At 46.3% G+C, this 21,207-nt stretch overlaps 2 long non-coding RNA genes and 1 pseudogene across 4 annotated transcripts; 2 read left to right on the forward strand and 1 right to left on the reverse strand.

Annotated features, from left to right (window-relative positions):
- Nucleotides 1-490: 490 nt before the first annotated feature.
- Nucleotides 491-4,115, forward strand: LOC124667688. 2 transcript variants are annotated; one of them, XR_006991370.1, is made up of 7 exons: nucleotides 491-538; nucleotides 638-713; nucleotides 1,514-1,673; nucleotides 2,483-2,590; nucleotides 2,827-2,948; nucleotides 3,445-3,506; nucleotides 3,637-4,115. It is a non-coding gene; the product is annotated as an uncharacterized LOC124667688 (long non-coding RNA). The 2 variants fall into 2 exon arrangements; XR_006991369.1 differs by having other exon boundaries at nucleotides 2,483-2,948.
- A 1,500-nt stretch (nucleotides 4,116-5,615) lies between these two features.
- LOC124664226 lies at nucleotides 5,616-7,429 on the forward strand (annotated as a pseudogene).
- Nucleotides 7,430-14,209: 6,780 nt separating this feature from the next.
- On the reverse strand, nucleotides 14,210-20,453 carry LOC124667685. 2 transcript variants are annotated; one of them, XR_006991366.1, is made up of 8 exons: nucleotides 20,189-20,453; nucleotides 18,681-18,948; nucleotides 17,519-17,593; nucleotides 17,128-17,194; nucleotides 16,430-16,520; nucleotides 16,152-16,332; nucleotides 15,419-15,518; nucleotides 14,210-14,520 (listed from the first exon to the last, which is right to left on the reverse strand). It is a non-coding gene; the product is annotated as an uncharacterized LOC124667685 (long non-coding RNA). The 2 variants fall into 2 exon arrangements; XR_006991365.1 differs by having other exon boundaries at nucleotides 14,210-14,552.
- Between the last annotated feature and the right edge of the window lie 754 nt (nucleotides 20,454-21,207).

Here is a 21,207-nt window from a genome sequence, read left to right on the forward strand (position 1 = left end):
GCCACGCACGGTGGAGGGCAGCTTAATAGGTTGATTGATTGATTACCCATCATCAATACGTCTCGGTAATCAAGTAGAGAGATACGCATGCGTCGCTTCGGACTTAACACAAATTAAGCGCAGTCACAGCTCACTCTCCTGAAACGCACGCAAGTCTCCCGACTGACCACCTCCTCCGTCTCGCCGGCCACCGCGCGCCCCTTCTCCATCTCACCCGCCCACCGGTCCCTCCCCTCCTCGATCACTAGATGGATGCCGCCGCAGCCCTCTGTCTCGGCAACTTCGCCCCAGCTCCGCCGCTCCAGCCTCGCCGGATGCAGGCCACACGACCTCCTCACCGTCAGGCGCCGACATCAAACCCTGAGTGGTCCCCGGCCGGCCGGCGTCGAGGACGCCGCTGGCCAGGCCACGCGCGGGACCTCTACCCCGGCCCCCACCCTCGCATCGCCACTCCGTCCCCCTACGCGCGCGCCCTTCACCGTCGGGACCTCGCGCTTCTGGAGGCTGTGGAGCCGTCCAGACGCAGTTGCTGCTGGATGTATGAGTCGTACCCCAACCAACAATCCCCTAGCTAGCCCCCAATCCTCTTCTGCCCATTCTGAAAAAGAAGAAAAAAAATCGCTTCTTTCTTGTGCAGGCAGCTGGAGGAGCGAGGTGGGATGTGCTGCTGATGGTCACCGCAGTCCCCGGGATGCAGTGCTAGCACGATGCAGGTGAGTCGATCTGCTGCACAGATTTGTAACTGAAGGACGTTTTGGTTGCATATTATAGATTAGAATCAATGCTATTGTGTAAACATACGGTACATGTATACATTTGAGCAATAGAGGATGGAAGTTTAGTTGCTATATATCGTCTGATGCTAATTAGTATATTATAATCATGCGAATTTAGATTTGTAGCTGCGGGGAAAAAATTGGGGTGAAGAAATTCAATTGCTTGTCACGTTTTGTTGCACATCGATGCAAATCAGTGCTATCGGAATCTTATTTACATGCCTAGTTTGAGAAATTGTTGGCACGTTTGGTTGCATATCGATGCAAATCAGTTCTGTGAACCTTCTTTACATGTATAGTTTGAGAATGTTTTGAAAAGGACAGTCGTCTGTTCTGATTAGTATAATGATCGTGTAGGTTTTGGTATGTTCAAACTTGATGGATATGCATGGTTAGAGTTAATCCGCCTGTTGTAGTTGGTTTGACACTGTTTAGTTAAAGAAAATTAGCATGCTGGAGAGCGAACTTTGAAATGAATCTTACTGTTTATGTGTGTGCAAATCTGCTTGGCTGAAATCAGTGGTGTTATGAGCGCAATTTAGTCTTAGCATATATGATATTGAGAAAGGTAGTGTGTTGGTGTGTGTGATTTAACATTGTAGTATCTTGATTATTTATTCTGGTATTGAACATGCATATCTTTTACTTTGGAGCTTGCCTAAAATTCTTTGGCCACGAATTCTGTATGTTTTATGTAATGAGCACGTTTTGACTTGTCTAATTTTTTTCGTGGCCAGACGCTAATGGGTATATCACACCATCTGTCACATGAGTTCCGCAGCGGCGGATGTGGCAACTGCTCATGTTGCTAGAGAGGTTGCTGACGGCGCCCAGCTGTTCCATGGCTATGACCAGGACTTCCTGGAGCATTAGATGTCCGGGATGTATGGCGTCGAGGTAATCTCATTCTCTCCAGCGTGTTGTGTTGTGCTAGCCATGCCCTTGTTGTTTGGTATGGTTACTGCGGTTGGTGAACTGTGTTGTTAGCAGTGCTATCTAGCTGTAGCTGTTGTCCTATTTCTGAGCTTGTTTTGTTTCCTGGATTATTTTTTCGAAGTTGAGGAAATTTTGCTGTTTATGATTTGGTGATGTGGAGGTAATAGAACCACTTCACCTGGTTCTGTTTATAGTATTTGTATCTTATTTGTGTGCTGGTGAGATGTTTTTCTTTTGTCCTGCAAAGCAAGTGTTATTCACCAAAGTGTTGATGGAGTAGTATAGCCGCCACAAGTATTTGATTCATAATGATTTGTTTTGTGTAGTTGATCATGTCCTGATGCAGTTTTCTTGTATTTTGTTTGGAGTAGTGTTGTTTTCTTGATTTAAGATGTTTAAATAGCTGATCAACCTGCTAATATTTTTTTCGGAGTAGTTCCATGTGTAGTACAGATGCAAGAATCTGATTTGTGACCGTTCTTTTAATTACAAGGTCTGGCATACAAAGGCTATTTAGTTGCTATGGTTTGCTTCATTTGAATTTATTAATCATGCAATTTTTTGTGTTAAGAGAGTTGTCCATATCTGCAGCTAATTGCTTGATTAAACTAAAATACTTAATGGTAGTTTCCTAACCTGATTTCTTTCTAGAAATTCTGTGTTGTATTGTTTACTAGAAATTTTGTGTCTTGTTTGTCCATTCCAACTAACCTAGCTGGCCATATATTTTCACAATATTGTTCTTGAACATACTCCTTTGTTTATTTCAGGAAGGGCTCCATGTCTGGTGCTTCCATAAGGTGTCGTTGCCACGGTTCAGGCATCAAAATGACTATCCGTCAGCTGGGTCAAGTGTTATTATGTGTGTCGTCTCTTAGGTCTGTTTCAAGTGCTATTATGTGTGATATTTGTTAGATGCTTTTCTTTTCTTTTGCAAAGCAAGTGTTGGTTCACCCAAGTGTTGATGGAGTAGTACAGCAGCCACAAGCTTTTTGATTCATCATGATTTGTGTCGTGTAGTTGATCATATTTATTTTGTTTTGGGTAGCGTTGTTTTCTTGATATAAAATGTTTAAATAGCTAATCAACATGCTTGTAATTTTGTTTGGAATAGTTCCAAGTGTTGTACAGGCGCAAGAATCTGATATGTGACCATGTGTATAATTACACAATCTGGTTTACAAAGGCTATTGAGTTGGTATGATGTGCTTCATTTGAGTATATTAATCATGCAAGGTATTATGTTATAGCTTTCGATTATCCTTGAGTTTTTATTGAACATGTGGGCTTGGTTTGGTTGACTTGATGAATGCCAAGCTTAACCCTGACTTGTATTCAATGTGGGCTGTACCTGAAGCTTTTTGAAGCTGAACTTCCTTTTTTACAAGAAAGAAATTGAGAATTAGACCATTTGTAGTTCTAGTTTATGATTATACTTGAGTTTTTATTGAACTTATTGTCTGGTCGATTTGATAAATGTGAAGCTTAAACCAGACTTGTATTCAATGTGGGCAAAACCTGGAGCTCTTTGGAGCTGATCTGGACCACTAGTTCAACAAAGTAGCTTAAACCTGACTTGTATTATATCCGGGACGGTAGAATCAAAGTTTCATGCTTTTTTTTTTTGATATGTTCATGCCAGTTGTATAGTTTTCCATTTTGAACAAGTTGGTAGCTTTTTTTGTTGTTGTTTACAGCAGCATATTGATATTGTTGTTGTTTACAACAATAGGGCAGGTAGATAGTGTTGATGCTTTGAAGGAGGCGTATCGCGCAGATGGACCAAAGTTACAGGTTCCTGTAACTTCAGCTTGAAAATGATTTGATCTGATATGCTGTTGTGTTCCAGATTGTCTTCATTGCGTTGCTAAAGCGCTTCCATCCATGCTTGCGAAATTTGATCTGCTATCCTATTGTGTTCCAGGTTCTTGGATCAGGGTTGTGCTTTGGAGTCTGAGATGGTTGCGAAGATTTAAGCAGCAGCAAGTACTGGACATAAACTCCCTTGCTAACCGTCTATGCCTCTGGCCACTTGGGTGTCCGGTAGTTCAGCACTTGGGTGAAGGCCTGTGTAATGTTCCGGTTGTTGCGGTGTCGAGTAGTCGTCCGACATGCATGGTAGCAACATTATTCTTGTTGTGATGCTCCAGGTTCAGGATCTGTGTAATAGAGTAGTGGTAACTGTTGTATCCCTTTGCCGCGCCGTTTGGTGGTCCTAATTAACTCTGCGCTTGTAGGTGAGTTGGGTTGTATGTATATGCCACTTGATTATGTGCTGTGAATGCTCAGGAAGAGGGCGCGCACAAGGCATGGCGGGATTTTGTAGCGAGTATCCTTTTTCGTGATGAATTGTGCCACACAATCGTGGTGCATACATTTCGTGATGTTTCGCGTGATTAGTACTACTCGAGGACATGCAGTTATTAATTAAGGAGTCTGATGGCCGGTGACGGTTAATGATGTGATTTAGGAAAGATGGTAATTAGTAGCCGATGCATGCTTCCTAGCTCGTCTCACGCATGGTTTGCACTTTGCATGTGTTCATGTATGTTTTGACAAAACAATTGATGAAGTAGATTGGCATCCCAGCTTCAGGTAGGAAGAAGAAATTGTTGATATGTGCTAGATACTACCTCCCTTTCAAAGAATAAGGCGCACACGTATTTCAAGATGAACTTTGACTATATAAATTAAGCAACAAAATCTTAATTATATTATATGTAATTAGCACCGTTGGATTCGTATTGAAAAGCACTTTTTAATGATTTAGTTTCATACAAACAATCTTTACGTATTTGAAGTAATTACTTAGTCAAACAAAAGCACGTAAAACGAGGACGTCTTATTAGAAAGTAACGGAGGTAGTAGGAAGCAAGAACCTCTGATACATAGAAGGAAAAGGGAAAACAACGTGATCCATAGCTAGCTAGCGGCGTCTCTCCTATGTACGTAGTATATGGAATGGATGCATCAAATTAAGCAACCGTGCGTGCGCGATTGATTGGTTTGGTTTTGGAGGAACACACGAGACAAAGGCAGCCGACCCAGCCCGCTCTCGCTCGTGTCAAACTAGAACCAAGAGGCGTGCCTGACCGTGTCTCCGTGAGACAATCAAGTTGGTCTTATTTCCTGCCCTTTTTAATTCGGGCCTAGAGTACATACCTACAACGGGCGTACATACGTCACCGAGCGAGCGTGCTCCAAACTCCAGAGGGCAGCCATGCAAAGGAGCATATGTGAACACTTATTTTTTTACGACGGATACGTAGCAACGAGAACTGGCGCGCGCCGCCACGGTTCCGAGTCTCACCTTCCTCTGAACCCGCTCCTCCCGGCGGCTCAGTCATGTCGAACCATAGAAAGTTATATGTCACCAAAATTGTATTAAGGGTATGTCAATTTGTCGGTCAACTGGGAATTAACTTCGTTCTTAGCCGGGTGATGTCAGCGAATCTAAGTTGCAAGTGATGAGTAGCACGAATGACGAAACAAATCTAATGGGCTAGATAGTTTTTTTCTTGGTTGCAACTCCACTTGCTACTGAAAAAGAAAATCCAAAAAAGCTCAGTTGCAACTCATATGCATATAAATCACGATGCAATTAAACGGTGTACGACTTGACTGAGCACGAGCAAATCCCATTGTTTAAATTGTTAGTCAAAATTTTACCTCCAAGGACGTGGTGACCTTGACAGGGAAAGTAGTAGATACTAGTAGTAGTAGTATGAAGCAAGAATGAGAAACGCCACAGGATTGGTGATGTAAATGTGCAAAGTGGGGGAGTGGATGGATGGAATTAATTAGGCAACTGGCGGAGTGGTGCGTGCGTGCGCGCGCGATGGATGCTGTCTCCGGAGTCCGGACGATGGTATCGATTGATCCGCCAGGTGTCAAACCCGACCGATGGTGGGCCAGCAGGGACGTGTTCACACGGAAGGCCAGCGGCACCAGAATAACCCGGACGCGCGCGTCGAACCTACCGAACGCGCGCACCTTCTTCAGAAAAGAGGGCGTGCAGTCCTTCTTCTTGCGCGCGGGCCAATAGGGTGCGGGGACCGGATCGACTTGAGAGCGCGCTCGGACCTCCGGCTGGTTAATTGTGGCGGGCGGGCGTACGTGGACGTACGCGTTCACACGGAAGGCCAGCGCGCGCGGACCTTGGACTTGGCCGACCCGAGCCTAAAAATTCCACAGCCTCTCCAACTATATACGACTCCGTTCACCTGCAGCAACGGCACATCAACGACATGCCCCGCAGCAGCAGCACCGCCGCCATGGCGTTGGCCTGCCGCTGCCAGCACCACGCCGTCGTGCCCGGACTACTTCCGGTACATCCACGACGACCTGCAGCCCTGGCGGGGTGCCGGGATCACACGCGACGCCATGGAGCGCGCTCGCAAGTACGCCTACTTCCGGCTGGTTGTGGTAGGCGGCCGCGCGTACGTGGAGACGTACCAAACCGCCTTCCAGATGCGGGACGTCTTCACGCAGTGGGGCATCCTGCAGCTCATGCGCCGCTACCCCGGCCGCGTCCCCGACCTGGACATCATGTTCGCCTGCGACGACCCGGGCCAGGTGCGCGCCGCCGAGTTCGCGACGCCGTCCGACGCGCCGCCGGTGTTCCGCTACTGCAAGGACAAGTCGACGCTGGACATCGTGTTCCCGGACTGGTCCTTCTGGGGTTGGCCGGAGGTGGGCATCCGGCCGTGGACGCCCATGCTCGGCGGAGATTGAGCGCGAGAACAAACGCGTGCCGTGGCCGCACAGGGAGCCGCTCGCGTTCTGGAAGGGCAACCCCGACAGATACCGCATACGCCACGACATGATGAAATGCAATGTCTCCAACGGCAAGGAATGGAACGCCCGACTCTTCAACCAGGTACGTACGTACTGCTTTCAGTAGTCAACAAGAGTGCTCTAAAATCTGTCAATAGCGACAAAGAAAGTCACCGGTTACTGAATCCACAACTTAACACTTTTTACCTTCACCTGGCTTTAGGACTGGGGGAAAGAGAGACAAAACGGTCTCAAAGATTCCAGCATTCCCAAGCAATGCTTATACAGGTATATATTTCGTTCTGGACAACGCCTGCCCATGCCTACAGTACTGTTTCAAATTTTTATGATCGACCGATGCTTTGTTAATACATTCAGGTACAAGATATATATCGAGGGGAATGCATGGTCAGTAAGCGAGAAGTACATCCTAGCGTGCGACTCCCCGGTGTTGTTCGTGGTGACGCCCTTCCAGGACATCATGTCGAGAGGTCTCGTCGCCGGCAAGCACTACCGGCCCATTGACCGGAACCGCATATGCGAGTCCATCAAGTTTGCCGTCGGCCGGGGCAACCGAGCACCTCGTCGAGGCGCAGCTCATCGGCGAGCAAGGCAGCCGGTTCGCCAGAGAGGAGATGAGCATGGACTACGTCTACGACTACATGCTCCACCTGCTCACCGAGTACGCCAAGCTGCTCCGGTACAAGCCCACCGTCCCGGAGAAAGCCGTCGAGATCTGCACCCACTCCCTGGCATGCCCTGCCGACGACCAGCACCGGCCCCGCATGATGGATTCCACGGAGAGGCGAGCCGCCGACTCTGATCCGTGCACGCTGCCGCCACCCTTCACCACGGCTCGGGCAAAGGAGATGGCCGACAAAGAGGAGGAGTTGCTAAGAAACATTCGGAAGATGGAGAAGGCGCATGCTGCTCGGCCTTGACGAGCAAATTTACAAAACTTGGTGAATAATATAAGGAGAGAAGCAAATCCAACTTATTTCTCATAACTAGATGATCCATTGCTCCACCAGCGCAAATGACAAAATCAGGCCAAAACTTGAGGGCGTCAGTTTTACCTCATTTTCGTGCCTATGCATGCCGCTATAGCGCCAAGGGCCAGCAACCCAAGTGTATGACGAACTCCAAGAAGAGGCACGACTCTTATCCGTGAAAGCAAGGAAAAAAATAGCGCACTATAACAAAATACCGTCGGCCGAAAAATACGCTATTAGCGCGCTATAGCGCCGGAATAATGTAGTGTAGACTGTCTAGAAACGTTGTAGCGTGCTATTAGCGCCGAAATAGCGCTATTTTTTTTCCATGCGTGAAAGTTGCCGCCACCCTTCACCAGGGCGCAGGCCAAGGAGATGGCCGACAGAATATTAGGCCTCTCACGCCACGCTTCGGCTCCAGCCAGTCAGAAGAAAAATGCCATTTCTCATTGCAGTCGAAACACTTTACTTTCGAACTTACGCTGTTTTTTCTGCTTCCCCTTTCCATTGTTCTGGCCATGATCAACACGACCTTTGTCATGGCCTCCACTGTGGCCGCCATTTGCCCCGTCTCCTTTCTTTGCGGCGGAGCCAGACCCTCTGGCCCCATCACCGAGCATTAGCTGCTCGTTGTTGTTTTCGCCTGGCTCTGGCGGCGTTCGATCACTAGTGGAGAAGAGGCCTTTGGTCCCAAGCAAATGACCCACTGCTGAACCAAACCGGGTCCAATGCCCCCATTGGACCCGGTTCGTTTCTGCCCAGGACGACCCCACCCGCTGGCGCCTGTCTCGTAGCGGCCTTTGGACCCGGTTTGTCATATAAACCGGGTCCAAAGGGTCCACCCGCAGGCCGCGGCAGGCCGTGTCGGCCCGGGGAACCCTTTAGTCCCGGTTTGTATGACAAACCGGGTCCAAAGGCCCCCTCCGGCTATATAACCTTGCCCCTGCCCAAGTGTGAGCCACACTTAGCCATTTTTTCACTATCTTCACAAGAGGGTGTATTGCTCTCCTCTCTTCTTCACATGCACAAGAGGTGTTCGATGAAATGCTTAAGAGGATTTGCCACTTGAGTTTACACAAATCAAGCCACACTTAACTTGCTTTTTTCTTCTTCATCGAGGTTAACAACTTTATCCTTTTCATCTGCAATTGATAAAATGCATGTGTATATATACATCGTGATGTTCTGTAATGGTTTTGACCAGCTTAATTATATCATGCAGATGAATCGGCAATGGATGTACATTGACCGACGGTTTGACGAGTTCACTCGCGGGCCCGGATAATTTTATGGCCGTGGCGGAGGCAAACAAACATGGTGGCTTCATGTATTGTCCATGTGTGGACTGCAAGAATACCGTAAATTACGCTCGCTCGAGTCTCATTCACAGCCACCTTCCGCGATCCGGTTTCATGCCCGAGCTACTATTGTTGGACCAAGCACGGAGAAAGAGGGGTTATGATGGAAGACAATGAAGAAGAGGAAGAGGATGATGACGGTTATCCCAATTTCCCTGAATACGATGATACTGCGAAGGCAATGAAGACAATGAAGTAGAAGATCAAGAGGCACCGGATGAGCCTCGCCGATGATGATCTTGGCCGGGCCATTGCTGATGCAAGGAGAGAATGTGAAACTGAAAAGGAAAGGTTGGCCTTCGACAAGATGATAGAAGATCACAACAAATTGTTATACCCAACTTGCGAAGATGGCCATAAAAAGCTAGGCAGCACACTGGAATTGTTGCAGTGGAAGGCAGAGAATGGTGTCACGAACTCAGGATCTGGAAAGTTGCTGACAATAATTAAGAGGAAGCTTCCAAGGGGTAACGAATTGCCCGCCAGTACGTACGAAGCGAAGAAGATTGTCTGCCCTCTAGGATTAGATGTGCAAAAGATACATGCATGCATTAATGATCTGCATCCTCTACCGCGGTGAGTACGAGAATTTGGATGCATGTCCGGTGTGCACCGCATTGCGGTATAAGATCGGACGAGATGACCCTGGTGATGTTGAGGGCGAGCGCCCCAAGAAGAGGGTTCCTGCCAAGGTTATGTGGTATGCTCCTATAATACCACGGCTGAAACGCTTGTTCGGGAATAAAGAGCACGCTAGGTTGTTGCGATGGCACAAAGAAGACCGTAAGAAAGACGTGATGTTCGGGCACCCTGCTGATGGATCCCAATGGAGAAAAATCGATAGAGAGTTCCCAAACTTTGCACAGGATGCAAGGAACTTAAGGTTTGGTCTAAGTACGGATGGCATGAATCCTTTTGGAGAGCAGAGCTGCAGCCATAGCACCCGGCTCGTGACTCTTTGTATATATAACCTTCCTCCTTGGTTGTGCATGAAGCGGAAGTTCATTATGATGCCGGTGCTCATACAAGGCCCGAAGCAACCCGGGAACGACATTGATGTGTACCGAAGCCATTAGTCGAAGAACTTCTACAGCTGTGGTCCCTAGCAGGTGTACGTGTGTGGGACGAGCACAAGCGAGGAGGAATTTGACCTAAGAGCGATGCTTTTCGTAACCATCAATGACTGGCCTGCTCTTGGTAACATTTCGGGACGATCAAACAAGGGATACAATGCATGCACACACTTGTTTACATGAGCTCGAAGGTGATTATTTGGAAAAAGGTCGGAAGGTCGTGTACACAGGGCATCGTCGATTTCTTAGGATTACCCATCCCGTAAGAAAGAAAGGAAAGCATTACGACGGTGAGGCTGATCACCGGAGGAAGCCTCCCCATCGTGATGGTGTTGATATATTTGGTATGGTCAAGGATCTAGATGTAATATTTGGAAAGGGTCCTGGCGGACGGTCCGTTCCGAATGACGCTGCCGGACACGCGCCCATGTGGAAGAAGAAATCTATTTTTTGGGAGCTAGAATATTGGAAAGTCTTAGAAGTCCGCTCTTCAATCGATGTGATGCACGTGACGAAGAATCTTTGCGTGAACCTCGCTAGGCTTTACGGGCGTGTACGGGAAGACAAAAGATACACCGGAAGCACGGGAGGACCAGCAACGTTGGAAAGACCCCAAAAATCTGCATGAGAGAGTTAAAGGACGTCATTTATCCAGCTACGCTCTTACAAAAGCGAGAGAAGGAGATATTTTTTGAATGTCTTAGCGAGTATCAAGGTCCCGTCCGGCTTCTCCTCCAATATAAAGGGAATAATAAATATGGAGAAGAAAACATTCCAGTAACACTGAAGTCTCATGACCGTCACGTGATAATGACACAGTTGCTTCCGATTGCATTGAGGGGGCTTCTACCGGAAAATGTTCGACTCGCCCATTGTGAAGCTATGTGCATTCCTCAATGCAATTTCTCAAAAGGTAATAAACCCAGAAATTCTACCGAGGTTGCAGAATGATGTGGTCCAATGTCTCGTTAGTTTTGAGCTGGTGTTCCCACCATCCTTCTTCAATATTATGACACATCTCCTCGTTCACCTGGTCGATGAGATTTCCATTCTCGGTCCTGTGTTTCTACACAATATGTTCCCCTTCGAGAGGTTCATGGGAGTCTTGAAGAAATATGTTCATAACCGTGCTAGGCCGAGAAGGAAGCATCTCCAAGGGCTATGGAACGAGAGGAGGTCATTGAATTCTCGTGTTGACTTTATTCCCGACCTTAAGCCGATTGGTGTTCCCGAATCGCGGCATGAAGGGAGACTAAGTGGAAAAGGCACGCTAGGAAGGAAATCAATGATATGTAGGGACGGGATTTCTTTGACTCAAGCACACTACACAGTTCTACAAAGTTCCACCATGGTGGCTCCGTATATCGGTGACCACAAGAACTTTCTACGCTCCCGGAACCCGGGCGGTCGAACGATTGGATTAGACGTGAACACATGTCGACTTTCGGCGGTTGGTTGCAAAAACATCTCCTGAATAACGAAGATATTGAAGATCAGCTGTACTTGCCGGCCCGGACACCATCTTCGATCGTAGTGACTTTCCAAGGGTACGAGATAAATGGGAATACATTTTACACGATCGCCCAAGATAAAAAGAGCACCAACCAAAACAGTGGTGTCCGCTTTGATGCAATAATGAATGAAGGCCCAAATGACACATATTATGGTTACATAGAGGATATCTCGGGAACTTGAGTATGGACCTTCTTTTAAGGTCCCTTTGTTTAGGTGCAAATGGGTCAACAAAACAGGAGGCGGGGTTCAGGTAGACAAGTTGTATGGAATGACAACAGTGGATCTCAACAATCTTGGGTATAGAGACGAACCATTCGTCCTAGCCAAGGATGTGGCCCAGGTTTTCTATGTGACTTGTGACTTTGGACTTTGGCGACGCAGAGCAGAGAAGAGGAGAGGAGAGGCAATGCTATACTCTGGGTCGCTTGAGCAACTCGCTAGAACATTCCGGGTCGCTTGGGCGGCCGGACGTGAGCGCGACGTTACAACGAGCTCCTTTCCCAACCACGTGACTTCTGCGACACATATTTGGCGCCGGCGAGGCGACGACCTAGAGCGCATGCCACTTCGGTGGCCATGGAGAGGCAAGCACCATCGGCTCTCTAGGACACCTACCCTGCCTACCTCCATGGCGACCAGACCAGACCAAACCAGAGAAAATGCCACTCCGGATCGCTTGGGCGGCCAAGAGGCTCCATGGCCGACACACGCCTCCGGATGGACTCGACCTACACACGCCTGCCCTGTCTACCTAGCTCCATGGCCGGTGACTGACTCTACGAGGCCAGGGTCCTGCACAACCTGGAACATAGCTCAGGATAGACACTCACTCCAGCGTAGCCTCCGGCGACTCACCGCAATATCGAAAACGGATATGGGGATTCACTCACATTCTCTCTCCCTAGCTAGTACTGCCTTCATCGATCGATAGTCAAAGAACCAGAGAGCAGCTAGCTGAATCAAGGCTGTTAATTGATCTTTAAAATCATGGATTTATTTAATCTCACACGGAAAATCCCAGGCGTTTCATTGATTTATTTCGCTAGCTACCTCACCGGTGCATGCGCACCACGGATGGACGCGGCGGCGGCCTCGCTAGCTACCTTACTCGATCGAGTGCGAAATTAGTTAGAAGCTCACCTTTCTTTTTGCATCGCTATATTTCTCTCTGTCCGTCTCTGTTTTCCTAGAGCCGAATAAGAGCTAGTTAGCACATGGAGATGCTGCACATGGTTAATGTTTTCCTCAGCTTTGGCTCGGTTTTCATTTCTTTTCTTTCATTGGCGTGGACTCTCTAGCTCAACCGCGTGCCGACGCCTCGGCTATCTCCTTCTTCCCGCGTGCACGCCGATGCCAACGCCTTCCCCGAAATCTCAAATCTCCCGCCGCTGCCTATAAGTACAAGGCCATGGCCACCCTAGCCGCGAGTCCGCAGAGCAGAGGAGAGGAGAGGAGAGGAGAGGAGATGCAATGCTATACTCCGGGTCGCTTGAGAAACTCGCTAAGATATTCCGGGTTGTTTGGGCGGCGCAACCACCGTCGGCGGCCGGACGTGAGCGCGACGTTACGGCGAGCTCCTTCCCCGACCGCGTGACTTGTGCGACATAAATTTGGCGTCGGCGAGGCGACGAGCTAGAGCGCATGCCACTTCGGTGGCCATGAAGAGGCAAGCACCGTCGGCTCTCTAGGACACCTACCCTGCCTACCTCCATGGCGACCGGACCAGACCAAATCAGAGGCAATGCCACTCCAGATCGCTTGGGCAGCCGAGAGGCTCCATGGCCGACACACGCCTCCGGATGGACTCGACCTACACACGCCTGCCCTGTCTACCTAGCTACATGGCCGGTGACTGACTCTACGAGGCCAGGGTCCTGCACAACCTGGAACATAGCTCAGGATGGACACTCACTCCAGCCTAGCCTCCGGCGACTCAGCGCAATATCGAAAACGGACCAGGGGATTCACTCACATTCTCTCTCCCTAGCTAGTACTGCCTTCATTAACCGATAGTCAAAGAACCAGAGAGCAGCTAGCTGAATCGAGGTTGTTAATTGATCAATCATGGATTTATTTAATCTCACACGAAAAATCCCAGGCGTTTCAGTGATTTATTTTGCTAGCTGTTGCAGCGAGCCAGAGAACTACCACGCGGCCGGGTGCACATTGTTAATTCGTTAGTTTGCTTCCCCTTTTTTTCTCTACTCGAAACACCAGAAGCGAAACAAGGACGGAGTGATGCGGCCATCGATTTCAACAAAAAAGCATACATGCGCAACATCGGTTTGAACAAAAGCATGCCGGTTTGCCGACTCCACGACCTCCCTTCATCTCCCTTCATCGTTCGGTTTAAGTGGTCAGAACCACCAACATAATCGATCGATTGTACGAGCAAGACGTGGATTTTGAAGGCAGCTACACACCTTCCTGGCTCACGTACTCATGACTCATCACAACGTACAACAGGGAAGATTCTAGCTTTTGTTTTTTGCACTTACGAAACTATCTCCTGCAGATCCATTACTTAGCTGCTTTGTCATTTCATGATGTTGTTTCAAGATACAGCCAAGATGACTAAACAATCCAGAACAATCCACCAGTCGTCTGTCCTTGATCACCTCAAGTACCTACTGGTGCCAAATCAATCTTCTTATTTTGAAATACTAAAATTGCAGGGAATGCATACTCAAAATTTTGGCATGACCATGCCATGTTTTTGGACATCCAAACCTGCACAGCAACTAGCACACTAAAATTCAAGGCAATAAGTAGCCCATGCGACATACAAACTCAACCACAACTCTAATCATCAACGGGGTAACTGCCCAACAGTCAGCATCAAAGCAAAGCTGATGCACGCACGTCAGCACAAGTTTCCGCAATCCCATCGTATGACGGTTACATAGAACACCGACATGATGCAATACGAGATTCTTTCGAATCTGAAATCTCCGCTACGTTGCATTACAACCAGAGTAAATAAAGAAAGATGTTGCACGATGCAAGGCGTGTATACAGGCGGATCCTTCCTTGCTCTCCCAGCTTACATCCAGATGCAGGTTCCTCGCTGCCATCTAGCAGTCCTCCAGGATATCTTGAACAGAAACTTGATGGTCAGCTCCAGAGCTGATTTAGTAGCAACAATAAATTCATGAGGACGGTTTCAACAATAATTTGGAGAATAAACTAGGCAAACACAATGCATAACATGTAGTGTAAATTTCAAATTCGGGAAGACTGCATGAGTCTAAATCTCACAGCAAGCAACAAGTTAGCAGAAAGAAGGCCGCTGCTAACTTAGACCAATCTAGTTGTGCTAGTGAACAAAAATAATCCATGGAGCATATTAATAATCAAGAGCTCAGCACGGTTCACTCAAAGCCTGATGTGCCAGGCTATATGTGCCTCGCTAGTAGTACTCAACACCAAGAATTTTCAAATATGTGCTAAGACCAAAGCTTCTTTTTTATCCATCCCTGCTCTGATGCAACAACTCCAACAGCCTAACCTGATGCATGACATGCCACTAAACTGCTCAAATTTAACAAGCCAAATAACAACATGCACGCACGCATGCATGCATTTGGCACATAACAAGCCGAGTGATAATAAGTACCTAACTGCTACATAGTTCACTGATCACTCTCTTCTTACCATGTTCAGTAGTTACAACTAGATAACTAAGACCATCGATTGAGCCAGCCAATCCTAAATAATTTCATATCTACACAATGTATTTTTCATCAGAGATCAGCTAAGGATACTAAACAAAAGCAGTGCCAATACAAAATATTAATTAGCACAAGCAAGCTCTGCAGACATAGACCAGCCATAAAAACACCACAGGCCGTCAAATTTCCTAGCTACACAATATAGCTTCCACTAAAGAACATCACATAATACTAAACCAAAGCAACGCCAAGATCATTCCAATACAACCACACCACCAGAGTCCTAAATGAGAAGAGACAATAGAGGAACCTGGCACTCACCTAAACCCCAACAAAGTCAAGGACGAAGACCACCCCTGCCAATCGGATAGATCCGGTAGCCATCGCTACCTCCTAGCAAGCTCCACCAACTGGAAATCCCCTGATACAAAAACACACAGAAAAATGAAGTGGTCAGGAACTAGTACAATCCTTATGTTATTAAAAAGGAATTCCTAATGCTAGAAAACATTATAGTCAGACAACAATTTCCAAGCTAGACATACCGAGTACATGTATATGCCATTTTTAAGCTAGGCAAAGGATATACAGCTAAGAGAAGGCATCAGAACACACATAAGCATAATGAGTAAGGAGCTAGATTGTTCCATCCTTTCATAGGAGTTAATTCCTACTAAGAGAAGCATAATATATTTTATCAAGCACAATAATATTTACTAGCTCGAGAATCATGAGATCCGATTGTTACTGTGTCAAATGGCAAAGGCAAAACAAGATAAGACATCATCTTCCAGCACAACATATAAGTTGCAGATTCTGAGTCATTTGGTGGACAGATTCCTCATAGCAAAAAGATATCTAGCATCCTCCAGAATCAAGTATGGTCAAATCTATACTTTCTTTAGGTATCAAACAGCATGGCTTGATACAGAGTCCAAGCAGCTTTTTCTATGCATCTCAAACTCTTAACGTTTAAAGCGTATCCAACAATCTTTTCTATGCATGCAACACCACAAAACATAATAAAAAGCAAGATTGTCAGAAATAGCCTCACCTTTCTCTCATGGGAACACACATGCCACCTCCAGGCAACTTATTGCTGGACATACGACATCAGGTTGTTTGGGTTTCCAAAGGGGGTTTTCACCAATTTGCGCCCACTTGGGTGAGCGTCGACCGGGTTGAAATACATGAGCAGTATGATCTTCCAAAGGGTCCAAGCGCTCAATGACGAGCTGCAGATCAGATTTCTTCAATATCGTTAGTAACCAGCTGCGCAAAATCAATCATTGACAATGCAACAGAGAAAAAGTGTTGATTGGATGGTTATACCTTTGTTCAGTAGTAAGGGTTCATCGTGGAACTCCCCTGTGCACGGCACGTCCTTGCTCCAGCCGCAGACAATGGCTGATAAGAACATTAGCTGCAGAGATCAAAATGTGAAGGTTAGCTTAGTTGCTGCCACAAAATGAATGGCAGGAGGATTTCTTTTTAAGCCATAAAAGCTACTGTTTGACAGAAAAATAAACATTCAAGCAAGACCGTGTGGTAGGCCTAGCTGATCAGCATCAAGTATTAAAGTTGGCAACAAAATAACACTAGCAAACTACTTGAGGAGTTCACAACCAAGCAAGACAAAGTGTGGTTCTTTTCTATGCTCTACATACCAACTAACCGAAAACAACAACCTTAATATATTCTTGTACATCCAAATAGAACATTACTGGTCAGATACATGAAAAGAACTAGGCAGACATCTGATACATTTGCATATCATGCATGTACAAATAGGTAAGCCTGGAAATGGTCACCACAAAAGCATGCAGATACAACACTACGGCAACAGCAGAATGAAGATTGCTTTGCAACTGCTCACCAACCCACGACCACAGGATAATCGCTACGTAAATTGACACCTAACTAGACAAAGCTCCGATGCAACAAACAAAACAACTATCAAGTAACTACACATGAGAAACAAGAATCGAAGTCTGAATACTTGGTCACCATGCATCATCTCTACTACTTACTTGGTCAAACTGGCTACATCCGGTTGGCCATGGCTACCTTCTAGCCACCTCCACCTCCACTTATCCACTTGAGATACAAAAACACGTAGAAAAAGGAAGTGGTCAGGAACTGGTCCAATTCTTAAATTCTTATTAAACAAAGGAATTCTAATAGCCCATATCAGCTCCAAAACACTCCAGTTCAAACCACATTCAATACAAGTCAGGTTTAAGCTTGACATTCATCGAGTCAAACCTAACTGACCCCACAAGTTAAACAAAATAATCAAGAACAAATATTTGCACTACCTGAAAACAATGCAGGTTTAAGCTTGACATTCATCAAGAACAAAGTATTTCCACTATCTGAAAACAAATGCACCAATCGACTCGAGCATAGACAAGGAGGTACCTTTGGGTGCCTAGTAGACAATGTCATGAATGGCATCATCTACATCGCCGCAACGGGAGAACTCTTGATCAGCCGCTGCATTGGCCAACAAAAGGTATGTTTCAGCATCAGCTATATACTTACTATTAGCAGCTCAACATATATTCAACATGTGCAGTACAACTCATGAGAATGAAAAATGAACCAACGAATTGTTCTTAGATAAGGAGTTTAAGACGAATCACATTTAATGAAGGAAGCAAAAGAAAAAAAAAACAGGACAATAATGCCAGCTTGAAAAGTACTCACACTTAGCTACACTAGAGTGTATGCATTCTTCCAATTTGAATCAAACCACACAAGAAACCGAAATCAAACCTGCTGAATTATTAATGGCTAAATGGAGCGCTAGTAGCCAATAGAATGGGAGTTGTTTAAGGGGACGAGTTGCACGTATGGATCAATGTACAACCAGCGATGATCACAAAAATATTGCACATGACGATCAATGGTTACCTTAAATTCTATGTACATATCGATTCTCATTACATCCTGAACACATCCTATCATATCAGGAGTTCTATTTCCAAAATTACTTAGATATGCAATTCTTGCACAAATCAAGAGTGTAAGCAATTTTTGGTAAGAACAAGCTTTTTTTCTCACACAATAGCAAGATAGAAGAACGTTCTTAGATAAAATAATAATAAGACACCAACCTGTCCGGTAGCAGTTTTCAAAGAAACTATGCGAGCCTAATAGTATATTCTTTGCTAAAGGAAAAATTAACTTGTAGATATCGACATACCAAAGAAAATAAAGTTTCAGTATAACTAGCAAGAATATCAGCACTAGCAAAAATATCCCCGAGGAATGCTTATAACAGATAAGAGCAAATAAACCAGGACAATATACTTGGTGTTTCACTTGAGGAGCTGCAACAGTTCACAAGGCACAAATATAGTGGCACACAAGCTACTATCCCAGGTAAAAAGATTGATGCATGAACATTGCAACAATTCACACAACATGGTTCCAAACATACATTCGTGCCTTCCTAAAAAATACAACCATGGCCGGCTCAATTCGGCTGAACCCAGCTATAGCAGCCCACATACATTCAACCTAATTATTTTTGTCAAGCACAGAATCTGAATACCACAAAAAAAGAGAACACTTATACCTGAAACTGGCACAAACACGTCGACAAAGGAACAAACATGAAGCACCAGAAGCAGCCTCGCATCGTCCTGCAGCTAGAACAGGGCAGGGGTCCTCTCAGTTCAGGTGGCGGGAAGGCCCGAGCAGGATTGTGCACGGTGTGGCGGCATCATTAGTTGTCATCGCCGGCAAAGATATCGTTGCTGCATGTGGTCTCCACAGCTAGCCGAGCTATGCAGGTCCTCCTGCTCAACCTCTCCGCCTCCCACATCAGCCCGCCGATGCAACAACTGCAACTAGATGCAAACAAAAATTAGCATATCTTTTCGTTAAGCATCCGAAGTGAGCACTTTCTGAGAATATACTAACATATGCTCTAATTTGATAATCTCAAATAGAAAGTTCATCGCGACTTTCATTACTTCCATATTCCATATTATGTTTATTAGTAAAGGAATCATAGCTTCTCTAGAAATCAAAAATGGGATCTTTTAATAGAATATCTAACATGTGAATAAACCATATGGAATCAATAACGATCAATCAGACTACACCAGAAGCAGAGAAATGGATGTCCGAAATAGAGCAAGCATCCAGATTCTTTGGAAACCTGAAGCTGAACAAACAAACCAGGAATTCAGATTATGTATAAGCTCCAATTTTGAATTTATGAATAAAGTTTCAATCTTTGTACAGACTATCTAACATGTGAATCAACAATACTGGATTATTTAACACTACAATGCTACATTTATATCAGCATTCGCAAATCACACTTGCCATACAGTGGACCAATACAAAATTCTACACAACAATGAATACCAATAATTAGAGCACTAACAATCCATTTTTTTCCAAATGTTTCAGCAAGCGCAAAAGGATAGCAGGAAACCCATAACCCAGTGCAAATTCCGACATAGACCTAGACATGAAACATCCATAAGCAGCAGCGACCAAATAGCTACACTGCATACAATTTTGCAACATCAATGAAGTACCAACGACCAAATTTAATACACAAAAAACTTGAACGTTTGTGGCAGAAACAACCTATTAAAGATTTGACAGGCACCTTTATTTTCACAAACATAGAAAAGTATCAATCATACACAACAGGCACCAACAAAGAAAATTCACCTTTAATCTCAGGCCAATGGTCAGATGGCAAAATTACCAATGCAATGCAAAAAATAAGTAACACTTTAGTATCACGAAACCATATCTCTCTGCAAAATTACCCAAGGCAAGTCGCTGCTGCACATGGATTTCATTGACAATAACAATTCCACAGAAAACAGGGAGCATCCTTGAGAAGTTGAGGATTACCCAAGGCTTGTTCACTCCTCTAACCAAGACACACCCAAACACACACACACATACGGCGCTGATGAGATATATCTGCCGATCACACCTGAAATGAACCTTGTGGGGTTTTATACACGCAAGCTTTTATTTACTACCGAGGTGCTCAATTTAACACGAGAGAAAGAAATTTTAGCAAGGCTACATGGAGGAGGAAAGAGAGCTCACCGGGAGAAGCCAGTTGGGGTGGCGTCCTGTTACGATACGGAATGGTGGCCGGCAACAGGAGATCGCCGCCGGCGGCTCCCCAAGGAGGCCGGCAGCAGCACCTCGCGAAGGCCACCACTAGCTATCCTCCACACCTCCCTGCTGCCAGTCTTGCGCCACAACGAGCTTCTGTCAGCCCCGCTCCTCCAGCCTAACACGGCCGTTGCCCCCGTTGCTCGCGCCGACCAGCCACCCGGAATATGGCTGCAGCTCAGGCCTTCCCTGCCCTTGGCCCGCTCGGGCAGCCACAGTAGGGAGCACAAGCATGGCGGACCAGCAACTGGCAGCAGACCATATCTATGCAAAATTATTTTATGTCAGTTCACAGTTTGCCAGTAACAAAAAGAACAGTAAACCAGAAGAATGGTTCCATGGAGGCGGCGCACCATCAGGCAAGCCAACCTCGCTGCGAGCAGAATGGTGGTCGGCAGCGGCATGTCACGGAGGTGGTCAGGGAGGTCGGCGGCGGCGGCTCCCCATGAAGGCCAACAGCAGCACCTCGCGAAGGCATCCACCTGCTTGTCCTCACTCGACGCCTCCCTGCCGACAGTCTTGCGCTGCAGCGAGCTTCTGACAGATGTGCTCCTCCTGCCAACAATGGCCGTCCCGGAGCTTCACCGTTGCCTGTGTAGAAGAGAAATTAATGACCAACACGATCACTCACTTCACTTTAGCAACGAGATTTCTGGAGATAAATACTGTAGTACTATTGCAGTTTGCAGCGCATCATTGCAATCTGAACCCCCAGCACGCAGCAGAAGAGCAAAATACCAAGGAAGAAGAAGACATGGGGTTGTGTGTCTCTGCATGCTCATCCTCCTAATCTCGCAAGCGGATTCAACTTTGTAATTATGCCGCTGCTGCTAAACAGAGTTGCTAAACTGACGACCAAAGCGAAAGCGAACAGAGTCTGCATCCAAGGGGGAAAAAATGAACCTTTCGAGTGTCGTGGTCGCCGGGATGGACCCTGGTGCCGAGCA

Source organism: Lolium rigidum, chromosome 6 (genome assembly GCF_022539505.1).
Source record: "Lolium rigidum isolate FL_2022 chromosome 6, APGP_CSIRO_Lrig_0.1, whole genome shotgun sequence".
NCBI lineage: Eukaryota > Viridiplantae > Streptophyta > Magnoliopsida > Poales > Poaceae > Lolium > Lolium rigidum.